This window comes from Muntiacus reevesi, chromosome 15, assembly GCF_963930625.1.
Source record: "Muntiacus reevesi chromosome 15, mMunRee1.1, whole genome shotgun sequence".
Lineage (NCBI taxonomy): Eukaryota > Metazoa > Chordata > Mammalia > Artiodactyla > Cervidae > Muntiacus > Muntiacus reevesi.
The window spans coordinates 30,623,476-30,638,413 of record NC_089263.1 but is presented as its reverse complement, the minus strand read 5'-3'; the positions used below and the strand labels follow the sequence as shown (position 1 = coordinate 30,638,413).

At 37.3% G+C, this 14,938-nt stretch overlaps 1 protein-coding gene across 8 annotated transcripts in view; it reads left to right on the top strand.

Annotated features, from left to right (window-relative positions):
* The window catches only part of PEAK1 (pseudopodium enriched atypical kinase 1), a 309,359-nt gene that overhangs the window by 19,357 nt on the left and 275,064 nt on the right, over positions 1-14,938 (top strand). Inside the window, exon 1 of one of the 8 annotated variants that reach the window (XM_065906973.1) lies at positions 7,006-7,099. The exons of the other annotated variants lie outside the window; for them this stretch is intronic. The gene's annotated coding sequence lies outside the window, so the exon portion shown is untranslated. Of the gene's footprint in view, positions 1-7,005; positions 7,100-14,938 lie in introns of those variants that run through there. 8 annotated transcript variants of the gene reach the window in all.

Below are 14,938 nucleotides of genomic sequence, written 5' to 3'. Positions count from 1 at the left end.
GTCATTTCCCTCATATATAGCAAGTTGTTTTTCTCTTACTGCTTGTAGGATTCTCTCTCTATCCTTAACTTTTGCCATTTTAATTGTAATGGATCTTTGTGTGTGTCTCTTTGGCTTGAGCTTATTTGGAACTCTCTGGCCTTGCAGAACCTGAATGTCTATTTCTTTCCTCAGATTAGGGATATTTTCAGTCACTCTTTCTTCAAATAATTTTTTTGGTTCTTTTCTTTCTCTCTTCTTCTAGGAATTCAAGATTAATAAATGTATTTCCCTCACCTATGGGCAATGGACTTTATTGTTTTTGCACGGGTTTTCAGGTCTAGTGAATTTATGCATGAGCCGTTTAAGACTATGTTTTCTATTCTGTAGTTTTTCTGGGCATATTCTCTGTTGATTTTCAAAACCAGGTCTTTGCAGGACCTCGGAGTTGGTTTGCTTGATATGGAGCTTGAATATCTTGCTCCTGAGGGAAATGATTTGTTCCTTGATGATCCCTCCCAATTGTAATTCACTGAGTCTGGGGTGTGGGTTTTTTCCTTGGTGAGATTGTGTCTCTGTCTGTCTTCACAATCTCTTGCTGTTCTTTTATCCTTTGTTGAGGTGGTTCTGTTTATCCAGTTTTTAGGTCCCTTTCTGTTGGAATTATTCCATATGTAGCTGTAGATTTGTTGTGTTCATCAGAGGAGGGGAGTTTAGGATCTTCCTACACCTCCACCTTCAACCCTCAATGTAGAAAAAATTGGAAAAATATAGAATAAGTGAAAAAGAGGAATTGTTACTCTACCATCCAGGGACAACTGGTACTAATAATTTGTTGCCTCACTCCACCTCCTTTGTTGTACATGTATTACTTTTCAAAATACCTAATTGACATCATACTGTTTATTGTAAAGATATCATTAATGTATCAGATTAGTCAGTTCAGTAAGCTGGTCATGCTGTGAGAAGCATGCAGGGGTAAGACTGGTGGAGGAGACAGTACATTCATGCTCTATAGGAGATTCTTTTCATTTAGAGGAATTGGTATATTTCTCTTTTTCATATTGCTAAACTAAATTTGAATAACTTCACAAGCATGTTTGAAGCATCTCTGCCTTTTATAATTTTATATCCTTTTTCTTCTGATAATATTTTCTCATATCAGAAAATCCTACATATGTCCCCTCCCACTTGAACCTCCCTCCCATCCCCCTCCCCATCCCTCCTCTCTAGGTTGATACAGAGCCCCTGTTTGAGTTTCCTGAGCCATGCAGCAAATTACTGTTGGCTATCTATTTTACATATGGTAATGTACATTTCCATGTTACTCTCTCAGTACATCTCACCCTCTCCTCCCCTCTCCCCATGTCCCTAAGTCTTCAATATAAAAAAATTTTGAGTTGTTTTAGTCTTTTCTTACTATGTCTTCAAATTTCAGGTTTTTTTCCACTTATGGCACATCATTTCAGACTAGCTGTGTTTCAAGTGCTCTGTAGCCACATGTGGCTAATATTAGCACAGTCCTAGAGCATATAATTTTCTCCATAAGATGTGATAAAATACACTTTCCAGGTACTCTACAAGGGGGTTAAAGAGAAGAAAGCAGCAAAGCAGGGTTGCACTGTGGATATTGAGCACTCACTTTGGTGTCTCATGAAATTTTAAAACTTTGCCTCAATGAAATTACACATTCTTGTATTTATGGATCTTCATGTTATACATGCTAAGTTGCTTCAGTTGTGTCTGACTCTTTGTGACCTTGTTGACTAGCTCACCAAGCTCCTCTCTCCATGGGATTCTCCTGGCAAGAATACTGAAATGAGTTCCTGTGTCCACTTCCAGGGTATCTTCCCAACCCAGGGATCAAACCTGTGTCTCTTAAGTCTCCTGCATTGGTAGGCTGGCTGTTTACCACTTGGGAAGCCCTCATGTTACACAATAATGTTAAATTTGTAGTCGTCCAAAGGTTTGCTAGGTATAATACTTGAAGTTAATTCTCAGATAGTCAATAAAATCAATTCCTACTAAGGATTTTGGATAACAAAGAGTTTGCAAGAGTTTAAGACCTGAGGAGAAATAAATTTTTATTAGTCATGTACAGAACACCTTTATGAAGTCAGTAACAAAGACATATACACATGTATGTATTACATATGAACATGTAACATATATCTATGTACACACACATATATACACATTTATCGTAATCCTTATCATTATTTTTAAGGAACAATAGCAATTAAAATCATTCTCTTCTTTCTAAAATGAATTCGTGACATGATAAGAAAGCTGTGGCATGATCAGGAGGCTAGTGGTATAAATTGAATGTATAAAGTAGAATACTGAAAATGCTTTGCTTTTAATTTGTGATCATGGGGAAAAAATTCCTTAGCATCTATAAGCTTTTATTTTGTTTTGTAAAATGGAGATAATCCTGCTATTTTTTCTCAATCTGATTTTTATTGTCAAATTGGATGAAGGAAGCCTGAAGGGATATACCTTATTCATTTATAAATGAATATTGAATTAACATGCTAATTATTGAATACAAAAGTTGAATGTATTTACAAGAACTTCCTAAACTGAGAGTCCTACAAATGGAAACTACTGGACTTGGTTTGTATTATTTCTTCTTATTTAAGGTGTTTACTGGAATGTGAGAAGTATAGTAATATTTGCCTTGTACAAACCATGGATAGGATTGCCTGTTGTGGTTGTATTTTTCCTTACCATTAATATTTTATCAGAGTTTATCTTAAGCGTTAGCTATATGTCTAAATTCTAGGGATTCCCTGGTGGCTCAGGGGTAAAGAATCCGCCTGCCAGTGCAGGAGACACAGGTTTGATCCCTGTCTGTGAAGATCCCACATGCTATGAAGCAACTAAGCCCAGATGCCACAGCTACTGAATCTGTTGTCTAGAACCTGGGAGCTGCAACTACTGAAGTCTGCACACCTAGGGCCCGTGCTCCACAACATGGGAATCCACTGCAGTGAGAAGCCCACACACTGCAATTAGAGAGTAGCTCCCTCTTGCCACAGCTAGAGAAAAGCCCGCACAGCAACGGAGACCCAGCACATCCCTTCCTCCAAAAAAGGTCTAGCACTTAAGCATCTTTACATCTGTTAATAGTATATATGCAGTTAGAAATTTTGTTGTTATTGGGAGATAGACATGACTTTTTACTGTACCCAATCTTAAAGCTCATCCTGATCGAGACACAAATGCAAGCTCATTGGATGCCAAAATTGTTTTGGAAGCAAAGTAGCAATATATAAATAACTTTCTATAACTGCACACTTACTTGGTCATCTGTAGCAATTGAAAATTTGGATATTTTCCATTTTTAGAGTACATTTCCCCATTTTTAGAGATATTTCTCATTTTTAGGGTATATTAATTTTTTTTCTATTAGGAATGAAGTAAGCAAGCTGCCTGTGAGATAGCATGTGTAGTGTGACATATGCCTTGTTGTTTCTTGGGTGTAAGTGAGGAATTTTAGGGGAGAAATTGAATGTTGGCAATGCACTAGGACACTGTGAACTAAATGATACTGTCTGAAAGTAGTTGGCATACTTTTCTGTTTTTATTATATTCTCCCACTTCTACCTTCACCTCAAACCTTTGACTATCTTTGGATATTTGGAACAGAAAGATAACCCAATCATACTTGATTTCCGCCCCCCCCCCCCTTTTTCTTCACATGATGGTAAATATTTAAAAGTTTTAGTGAGAAGAAATATAGTAAGTACTATTAAAAGGTATATGCAGTAATAGTGTAGAACACTTGGCCAAATGAAAAATGAGTGATCTGTTGATTAAATGAAATGATTTGCCTCAGTATAAGGCAGGGAAGAGATAACTTGCTTCTTTTCTTCCCTTGTTGATCTTTTTCCCCTGATGACTAGAAGTGCATTTTTAAAGCAATTGTGATATGCAAAATTCTCTGCTTATTTCTATTCCATTCTAAATTTTACTTTTTGGTACTGTGCTCTGGCACATGGGAAAGAGGGTTGAAATTTTGTCCTTTTTCTTTAGTTTCATTTCTTATGTATCTTGCATCTACTCATTCTTAGATTAGAAAATACTAACAATATTTGGTTAAAATAAGTTCATTTCATGACTGCTTGTTGTAATCTAGTCCTGAATAGTTGTTTTTTTTTTTTTTAAATTAGGCCCTTAAAAATTCCAATCTAGATCAGCAGAAGTTCCCAATAACAGTACACTAGCTTATTTAGTATATACCAAATTGTAGTCATGCGTTTGACAATATGCTCTGCATTAAGTTTTGGCTCTTTTGATGTTAGTGTCTGACTGATGGGAGTTCAAATGAATAATAATCTGTGAAAAATAAAAAAAATATGTTCCTAGCTGATTTGGGAATGTAGTTGAGCCATTAGCTACAACTTTTGCATTGAGTTTTTAAAGAAGCAGAAAAGGAAAATGATTTTAGTTTCATGAACTAGTTCTTTTCAAACCCTTAACAGTTTTCTTATGACTAGAGCAGATTGACTCTCATGGTAATATTTCCATTTCTGGTCCTTAGATAACATTTCTGAGAAGATATTGAAAGAGTAAGAAAACAATATATTCTTAGGGTTTAAGCGCTACAGTTGAACTCCTGCTTGAATTGACAGCAGATTGAACTGTTCAGAGGAAAAGAAATGGTATGTATATATAGCAAAACTTTTCTCTAGGGAAGAAAAAAGAGATGCTCATTTTTATTTTGGAGACAGTAGTTTGCAGCTTGAGGATATTGTGAACTGTTAATCTGTAAAGCACATTTATAGTAAATGAATTACAGGTTATATATGAAAGCAGTTTTTATAGTGTCTAACCTAGTTCTGGGTTTCCCTGGTACCTTAGCTGGTGAAAAATCTACCTTCTATGCACGAGACTCCTGTTCAGTTCCTGGGTTGGGAAGATCTCCTGGAGAAGGGATAGGCTACCCACTCCAGTATTCATGGACTTCCCTGTTTCCTCTGATGGTAAAGAATATGCCTGTAATGCGGGGAGACTTGTATTCAGTCCCTGGGGTGGAAAGATCCTCTGGAGGAGGGCATGGCAACCCACTCCAGGATTCTTGCCTGGAGAATCCCCATGGACAAAGGAGCCTGGCAGGCTACAGTCCATGGGGTTGCAAAGAGTTGGACATGACTGAGTGACTAAGCACAACCTAGTTCCAATACCTTAGAATATTTTGAAATACGTCAAATACTTTGACAAATGTCAAATATTTTGAAAATAGTATAGGATTTCTTTCTCTGATCTACTCCTTTTAGAGTTTAATTTTTCCAAGTTCTTGCCACTTATATAATGTAAGTATTTTGTTGTGTCTAAATGTTATTTCACATTTCTCCAAAGAAGACATGCAGATGGCCAAAAAGCACATGAAAAGATGTTCAACATTGCTAATTTGTAAAGAAATACAAATCAAACCTACAATGAAGCATCACTTCACACCAGTCAGAATGGTCATCTTTAAAAAGTCTACAAACAGTAAATGCTGGAGAGGGTGTATGTAGAAAAGGGAACCTTCCTACAACATTGGTGGCAATGTAAATTGGTACAGCCACTACAGAGAACAGTATGGAGGTTCCTTAAAAAACTAAAAACAGAGCTACCATATGATCCAACAGTCCAACTCCTGGGTATATAGCTGTAGAAAACCATGCTTTGAAAAGATAGCACCCCAGTGTTCATTGTAATGCTCTTTACAATGGCCAAGATATGAAAGCAACCTAAATGTCTGTCGATAGATGAATAGATAAAGATGCAGTACATATATACAATGGAATATTACTCAATCATAAAGAAGAATGAAATAATGCCATTTGCAGCAACGTGGATAGACCTAGAGATTATCATGTTAAGTGAAGTAACTCAAGGTATCATATAATATCAGTTATATGTGAAATCTAAAGGCAATACAAGTGAACTTATTTACAAAACAGAAACAAATGCACAGACATAGAAAATAACCTTATGGTTGCAAAGAGGGAAAGTGAGTGGAGGGATAAATTAGGAGGGTAGGATTAACATACATACTACTGTATATAAAATAATCAACAGAAACCTACTATATAGCACAGGGAACTCTACTCAATATTCTGTAATAACCTATATGGGAAAAGAATAAAATATATGTATATGTACAACTAAATTGCTTTACTGAACACCTGAAACTAATACATTGTAAAATCAACTCTATTCCAACATAAAATAAAAATTATATTAAAAATGCTATGTTATTTATTCTGACTATTCAAACAGGATTGCTTCTTTCTGTAGGAATGTTAAGGACCAAATACCTAATAATGGATGTTTATCTGGTTTTAGAGACAGTTTAGAAATTTTTAAAAATTAAAAAAATAGATGAATAATATCTCAGAAGAAATTAAGTGACGCAGCAATATGTATAGAAAAACAAGCCAAATTTCTCCTGCATATCTCTCCCTTTCTTTATTTGCCACCTAGGGATAACCACTGCAGTTTTTGATATCCAGATCTTTTATTCTGTGTGTGTGTGCAGTCTTATTTTGTCTCTATATTTTTAACATATCGCATACATTGTTCTGCGTTCAGTCCTCTATGTCAATATGGAATATCTTTTTCATGTCATTACATATAGTTTTGAGTTATTCTTTAACTACTACACAGTATTCCTTAGCATTGAGTGGTAGTTTAAGTTTATTACATTTTTTAAAAAATTAAAAATAGTGCTCTTGGAATAGACCCATTATGCACAGGCTTAGAGCTTTTAATCTACAAAGGGTGAAAACCATTATATTTCTCTATTTTTGTTTTCTATGTATGCAGAACATATTAAGTTTTTTTAAAAAACCAGAATTGTGAGAAGAAGCAAAAATTGATTAATCCATAGTTGGATTATTTCATCTTCTTTTAAAAAAATGCCCGAATTGTGTCATACTGTTTTAGGTACATGATTTAATGTCATTGAAACTGAGTTACACTTGTGTCACTGAGTTCCCACATGGAGGTGAGAAGAACAAAAAAGATTACAGTTTTTCTGCAGTGAGACAGGATGGATAAAAGCAGCTTACATCTAAGCTATACGCATCTTCATTGATGAATGTGACCAGAAAGCCCATCCATGAAGGTAGGAGCCCTGTATTTTCCTGTTTAGTGTTAGATCCCCTGCACCTCCCAGTATGTCTAGCATGATAAAACATGAAGATGTATGAATGAGTGAATGAGTGCATAAATGCCACATATATGAAGCCTGTCAGTCTTTTTGAGCCATGAGTTGAAAATAACCAGGCAGTTAGGGCTGCAGAGATTGGCCTTGAATTGAATTGGTATTAACACATCTATCATGCTGAGCACTTAAGCTTTTTAGTAAATTACCAGCAATTTGAGTTATTTTGCTCTCCTACTATGCTTAACTTTCTTTTATAAGTATTGCTTCTGTTTTTTCATGTGGATTAGCATTATCTAACTTATTACCTAAGTTAGTTTTACTTAGGTAGACTTTGGCCAAACCATTCAAAATGAACAGTCATGATGAGTAGTTTTTGGTGTGTCTCCCACCAGTAGTTTCTATTTTAATTATTTGTATATTAAGGATGATTGCTGTTTTTAGCAATCTAAAACTGAAGTTCCTAAGTTTTTGAGTGCCTTCTTTGTAATGGGGCTGGTGCTAAATGCTGGGATACAAAATAAAGTGCCATCTTTGCCTTCCCATATCTCCGCGCCCAGAGGAGAACACAAGAATGAGAGGGTGTCTGTTGCATGGCAGGTACAATGTAGAGGTGCATGCTGTACAGGCTTTTGTGAGTGGCATCAGTTTGGCCATTCTGAGATGGAGATATCTGTAGGCCTGGGGATGAAAGTATCTAATGCTTCGTCATATCTCAGCTTCTGGAATTCTTACTTAAGGAGAACCTGTAGGTGAATAACCAGTTTTTAGTATGTGTGTGGTATTCTTCCTTCCTCTATTTCTTGTGTATTATCTGCTCTGTTTGGACAAAGGACTCTGAACCATATCTGGCCCCAGCTTCCACCTGCTGTTGGAAAAAGACCTCTTCTTAAATTTCTTTGATGCTATTTGTCATCCTTTTTCCTTGTATTAGTTTGAACACTGATACTAACATTGTCAAGATACAGCAGAACTTAGGATTCTTTGCTAGTGATTTCCTTTTTCTATTTTGGGAGTAGGTTCTAAAAAGAGATAAACAACCCAGGCTTCTATGTCTTTGTCCTTTCCTTTTCTCTCTTTAGGAACTTGTAGGTGGGCACTGTTTTCCTAGCCTGAGGCAGAAACAGTGCCATCCAGCTACATTGCTTTCATTTCAAGTTGGCATCAGCTTTGGCAGTAGTGCAATAGTTTGGCCTGGTTTTCTTAAGTTGTAGTTGAAAAGATTCCAGCATTCCTGCCATTCAGAGTAAATAGTGCCCCCTTACATCTTTTCCTCACATTTTTTTTTCCACCGAGAATTTAGGATGGTGCCAATACCTTTCCCTCTTGTATTTGGAGTTGACCTTTATAGGTCCATATAGACCCATATTTCTGTGACACTAGGAAATGAGCTCCATGATTGTGAGACCTCTTGTTCACAGGTGTATTCCAGCACTTAGAATACTGCCTGGATAGTATGTGAACAACCCTACCCAGAAGACTGAGTGACTCTTGAATGCATAGAGCTTTTCAGAGCAAGGGATTGTGTTCCTGTTCTTTTTGTGAAGCTTTGTTCATTCCTTATGGTCCAGCAATAGCGTTATAGGGCTGGGCTGCCTCATAACCAATGTCGTTTGCTGGGCTACTAAGAAAATTCCTATTGCTCAGCTTATCCAAGGATAAGGGGAGAGGTTCTAAATGACGTTTTCTTCTGGGCCTGTGGGCTTGGAATCCAAGGTCCCTGTGACATTAAACTAAATTCCTGGTAGAAGACATTAGGGAGCCAGCCTTTTGGATGTATCCACAGAGGCAGAAGTTATCTTTTCAATTGTGCCATCAACTTGGTTGTGCAGCATTTCTGGAATTACCCAGCGTACCTGTCTACTTGTTCATGTCCTAGCAAAACTGAGAAGCAATTTGTTTTTGTGTTTAAGAACTAAGGATCTGGAACCAGACCTCCTTATTAGAATCTTGCACTGTCATTTCTCTTATGTGTAATCTTCAGCAAATTACTTATTTTGTGTCTCAGTTACCTTATCTGTAAAATGGGAATAAAATAGTACCTAATTCATAATGTCATTTGAGGATTAATATAGCAAAGGGCTTAGAACTTAACTTAGCCTAGTATATAGTGCCAATATTCAATATATTTTAATATTTACTTATCTGATGCCGAGAAAAACTCATACCAATTTTACTCATTTTCACTCTAATGCACTTTCCTGAAAAGGGTGAGAAGGCACAGAGGTGCTGCTGACGTTCTGAGAATCTCACTCAGGAGGCGTGTGGAGGCGTGTGGGGGCAGGAGGAGGTGTGTGGGGGTGTGTGGAGGTGTGTGGGGATGTGTGGGGGTGTGTGGGGGTACATGGTGGTGTCTTGAGCAAATGATGGCACATAGCATCAGCTTCTGATACCCTCATCCACCAGCATGTGTAAGGTGGAAAACAGAACCTTTGATCTAGAGAGCTCTAATTATCCCCACAGTAGGCCATGCTCAATTTGACAATGTCATGATTTTTAATATTTGAAAGTTCCAGAATTGCTACTCTGGGATGTAACCCTTTTTCTACCTCCCTCGTGCTTTTGCTTATACAGTTGAGTGAGTATGATGCTCTGCTTCCCACACAGATACCCAAATAGCTCAGACTGCTGAAATATTAGGTATCTTACTGTCAGCACATAACTTATATTACTGGATCTTTGAAATTTTCACTGTTACCTTGGTCTGAATTTCAGCTCTGCTAGGCTTCAGGGTTTTTTGGTTAGTTTTGTTTGTCGAATAGGATAAAAGTATCCAACCTCATAGGATTGTTGTGAGAGTTAATGATGAATAGAAAACACTTAGCATAGTGTGCATACTGGTATGGAGTAAGTCTCAAATATTAATTGCAAAATTAGTATCTATCAACATCATCACTGTGGTTGTTGTTCCATGTTTCAAATCAGCAGTGAAATGCACACTTGCACTAATCATTTCTGCTTGAAATTGGGAGACTAAATGAAATGTAGCAGCTCTCTGCTTGACATGTACTGTAGCCTTGCTTTTACAGTCAAGATTATACTGCCCTCAAGGGTATATCTATACATACAGGGATTCTAGAACACAGTAAACCCTGAGAGTTAGCTTTCCTGGTCCTGTGTTCCAGCTCCTTTCTGCCCAAATGTCATAGCCCATATTTCCATTACACACTCCACTTGATGGCTTCACCATTAAAATTGCAGTAATGTGATTTGTATTTTGTTCTTGAATTGAGGCCAGAATTAGGAAGTACATCCAGTGCTTTTGGTAGCAAATTTCTGTAATGGCCTATGAGATAATTATTTTGATAATAACATAACACATTTTTTAATGTATAAGCACCAGTTTATTAAATGTTGTTTACCACTTATCATCCTAGATTTGCTACATTTCTTTTTCTTCAATTTGAAAAACATCCCTGTGTGATGAGTGATATTATCTCCCATTTACAAATAAGAAAATGGGGTCTCAAAAATGTTAAACAGTTTGTCTTAAGATTGCACAGCTATTTAGTGAGGCAGAGTTGATTCAGTCCACAAATTATTTTTTTTCCTCCAGAGGTAGAAATTTGAATTTTAAAAATGAGGGTCAAAATATCTCCTATAGAAGCTTATAAATGGTATGGCTAAATAAAAATAGTAGGTAAAAGAAAGTAAATGGGTGGAAAGAAAGTGTGAAGAAGGTTAAGTTGATATTGTGGATCAATTATAAAAGATAGGAAGCAGAAAACATCATTAAAGCACTTTTCATATTGAAATACTTAGAAAGCAGTTATCTTGTCTGATGGAGAATTTTTTTATTTTGATAGTGTCACATTTTTAACTTGGAGATTCAGAATTAACTTCACAATAGATCTAGAACAGAGGGTGAAAATAGTGTCAGTGGAAAGGAGAAAGTGGAAATAGAAATATTATGTGTATTTAACAGAAAAGTGAGGGTTTGCCTGGTGATCTGGTGGTTAAGAATCCACCTGTCAATGCAGGGGACATGCGTTTGATCCCTGGTGCAGGAAGATCCCACGTGCCCTGGAGCAGCTAAGCCAATCCACCACGATTACTGAGCCAGCACTGTAGAGCCTGTGAGCTGCAGCTACTGAAGCCTGTGTGCCTGGAGTCTGTACTCCACAAGAGTCGCCGCCACAATGAGAAGCCCACATTCCGCAGCTAGAGAGTAGCCCCCTTTTGCCACTACTAGAGAAAGCCCTCATGCAGCAACAAAGACCCAGTGCAGCTAAAAATCAGTAAATAATAAGTAAATAAAATAAATCTTTTTTAAAAGAGAAAGGTGATCAATGTAAGATGTGTCGAGATAAAGATATATGAGCTAAGTGGGGGTTTAATGTAGATATGGTTCAGAGAAGGCAAATTGCAAACATTCTTTGATTCAGGGAGAGAAGATTCAGATAAACATTCTGGAGTTTGTTGCCATAGTACTAAATTATATCTTTCTAGAAATGAGATCCCAATGTGAAGCTTCTGTCTTTTATTTGGAATTTGTTTTAAACAGGGGGCAAGGAGGTAAGCACTGATTACTGCAACTATATGAAGAGGTATTTGTAATACACTTAAGGGTTCAGAAGTGAATTTCGTTAGCTCTATGTTAGCATATCATATCTGTCATTCTGAGGCTTTAGCCTTTACTCAGGAGGCCCACCTTCGTCATTTAACATTTTCATGTGTTTAAACCCCAGCAAGAGGCTGAAATTGTGCGTCTTCAATTTACTTATCTCCAGCTGCATATACTTAAGATGTATGAAATATACCCACTTGCTAACATTCACTTCCAGGGGATAAACTGACCTTACCTTCCTTTCCCATCAACAAGCTATTTTCTGGCTTCTGGGTTTGTCAGAGAAGTGCTTGTCTACATAGCTTCTCTGGCACCAAAATACTGAGGTCACTTTTGATTCATCAATCCTCATCTTTGAATCTTGCCCCAAGTCTCATAGTTGTTCCTTTGGAATGTGTAGTTTGTCCCTTTCGCTTAATCATTACTAGTTAAATTTTTCCTTTTTTCCCAGTGAAATTAATTGTTTTTTGATTTTCAAGGATTCCCATAAGGCTTTTCAAGTAATTTTTGAAAGACATCTTTTTGGATAGTGTCTTTTTTTTTTGCCTTAGTTGTTTCATCTTAAGTTTTGCTGCTGGAGTATGTCATTGGAGAGTTAGCTCCCCATTTGAACTATAAGTTTCATTTCTGTTAGAGGAGGAGACCATAGGCATTGACATTAGTCAGAGGTGGCAAAGAGGAGTTGAAAACTTCAGCTACTAACAGTAATAAAGGCACTTCCCTTATGTTATTGTTTTGAATTTGAATAACAAAGTTTTTGCAAGAAACCAAAGGTAAGATATGTTTGAAGACAAGTATGTGTAGCTTATCATGAGGGAGTTTCTACCTTACAAAATTGTTTTTGGAGCAAGCTAAGTGTATTTACACCTGAGCAATGAATATCCAGGTATCTGAGAGGATGGTAAAGTATATGACCATTTTATTTTAAAAGCATTGATGTACATATGGACTGTCATACAGTGTGAAGTAAGTCAGAAAGAGAAAAAAAATAACATATAGATATGGAATCTAGAAAAATGGCATAGATGATCTTATTTGCAAAGCAGAAATAGAGACACAGACATATAGACATCAAGCAGGGGGAAGGACCAGTGGGATGAATTAGGAGATTGGAATTTACATATATACACTATTGATACTATGTGTAAAATAGACAATTAATGAGAACCTACCGTATAGCACAGGGAGCTCTACTTTGTGCTCTGTGGTGACCTAAATTGGAAGGAAACCCAAGGAAGAGAAGATGCATGTATACATACGGCCAGTTCCCTTTGTTGTACAGCAGAAACCAACACAACTTTGTAAAATGACTATATTCCAATACAAATTAATTTAAAGAATGGAAAAAAGTGTTGATGTGTGTTTGTTTTCAAGAAGGAAGAATTTTTTTAATATAATTTATTAATTTAAGGGAACAGTGTCTTTGTAGAATAGGTTACGAGGAATATCATCAGGACTTAATGGCAGTTTTCTCGTTGGAAATACTAAAAAGAAGAAGATAATTTTTGTTGGCGGCTTAGCTTATGTTGAGAACATAGCAATAGTTTAGAAGTACATTAGGAATGTTTACTAATTTATATGTCAGTACTCATGCCTGGAAAATCCCATGGATGGAGGAGCCTGGTGGGCTGCAGTCCATGGGGTCGCTAAGAGTCAGACATGACTGAGAGACTTCACTTTCACTTTTCACTTTCATGCATTGGAGAAGGAAATGGCACCCCACTCCAGTGTTCTTGCCTGGAGAATCCCAGGAATGGGGGAGTCTGGTGGGCTGCCGTCTATGGGGTTGCACAGAGTCAGACACGACTGAAGCGACTTAGCAGCAGCAGCAGCAGCATGTCTGCAGTTTGTTCAGAGTCAACAAGTTGACTATGTCTTATTCAGGTAGGATTCTTTAAACATTGTTGGTAAAACACTCTTTCCCCACCACTGACTTCCAGTATCTTTATATTGTGCAACAAACTATACATGACTTTTCAGTTGAGGTATTAATTAGGCACTGAGTTCAGTAGGAATCTAGACAAAGCGGTATGATGGAAAAGTGGTCCTGTAGATGGTCCGACACGAAGGATGGTTAACTATAGACATGAGGAAAGCTACGCTGCTCTCTTGGCTTTGGTTTCCACTTTGTAGTTTAAAAATTAAACTGAGGACCCTTCTAGCACTGAATCTTTTTGTGGTGCCATTCAAATCCCTTTTGAGGTAATTTCTTGGAGAGGAGGTGTTTGATTTTTGCCTTTTCTATTCTCTCAAAGCCAGCCTAAATGTTCTGGGGTTTTGGAACTCCCCCCCCCCCCCACCCTGCTGCCGACTGAAGTTACGTGACCTGCACAGTTACTGAAACTGAGCTGTGACCATAGTATTAGCTTTGTGCTACCAACAGAGCAGGATTGTTCCCAAACTAAAAATCTATTATAATTCAAATGTTGACATAGAAGGGCTTCAAACACTTTGTTTTACGTAGAACCATCATTTAGAATAACTGGAATGCTCATTCTAATAATATCGGCAATATAATGAGGTAGTTAAGAGCATGGATACTGGAGCCATACTTCCTGGCCTGACATCTGGCTCTGGCTCTTGCTGATTTTGTGACCTTGAGCAAGTTTAATGATAGTACCTACCTAATGGATTTTATGAGGAATATATACCTGACCTATGGTCCTATATATGTTTAGCTGCTATTGTGTATAATTTTTTACATTCCAGAGATTAGGCCCTCCTATGATATCTCCTTTAATCATCATCATAATCCCATGAAAGTAGCACCATCATTATCCTCATGCAGAGATGGAGGCTCAGAGAGGTTAAGTAGCTTGCATCACATAGGAAATAGTTGCTAGAGTTGTGAAACTAGTGAGTCTTTCTGACTCATTCCAAAACCTAAGCTCCTTCCTTATTTAAATATACTGCTCTAAGCCCAATCTTTTGAAAATTCTAAATGCCATTTATTACTCACTGGACTTTGACTTCAGAAGGCAGTTTGGTGAGACCAGAGGCCCAGGTAGCATCTGAATGCCTCTTCTATCCCTAGAAAAAATGACATGTTTTTCAGGCCTCAGGGTTTTCTGTGAAGAGTTTTCATACAGTGTGATTTGGGTTTTTTGCTGGGTTTTGGGGTTTTTTTGGTCCATCTCCTCTGCAGACTGAGGCAGTATCAGCACCCATTCCCAGATAGTCTTCCTATGACAGTGATCTTGGGGAGTGTCAGGGCTGGATTAAAATGGCAACCC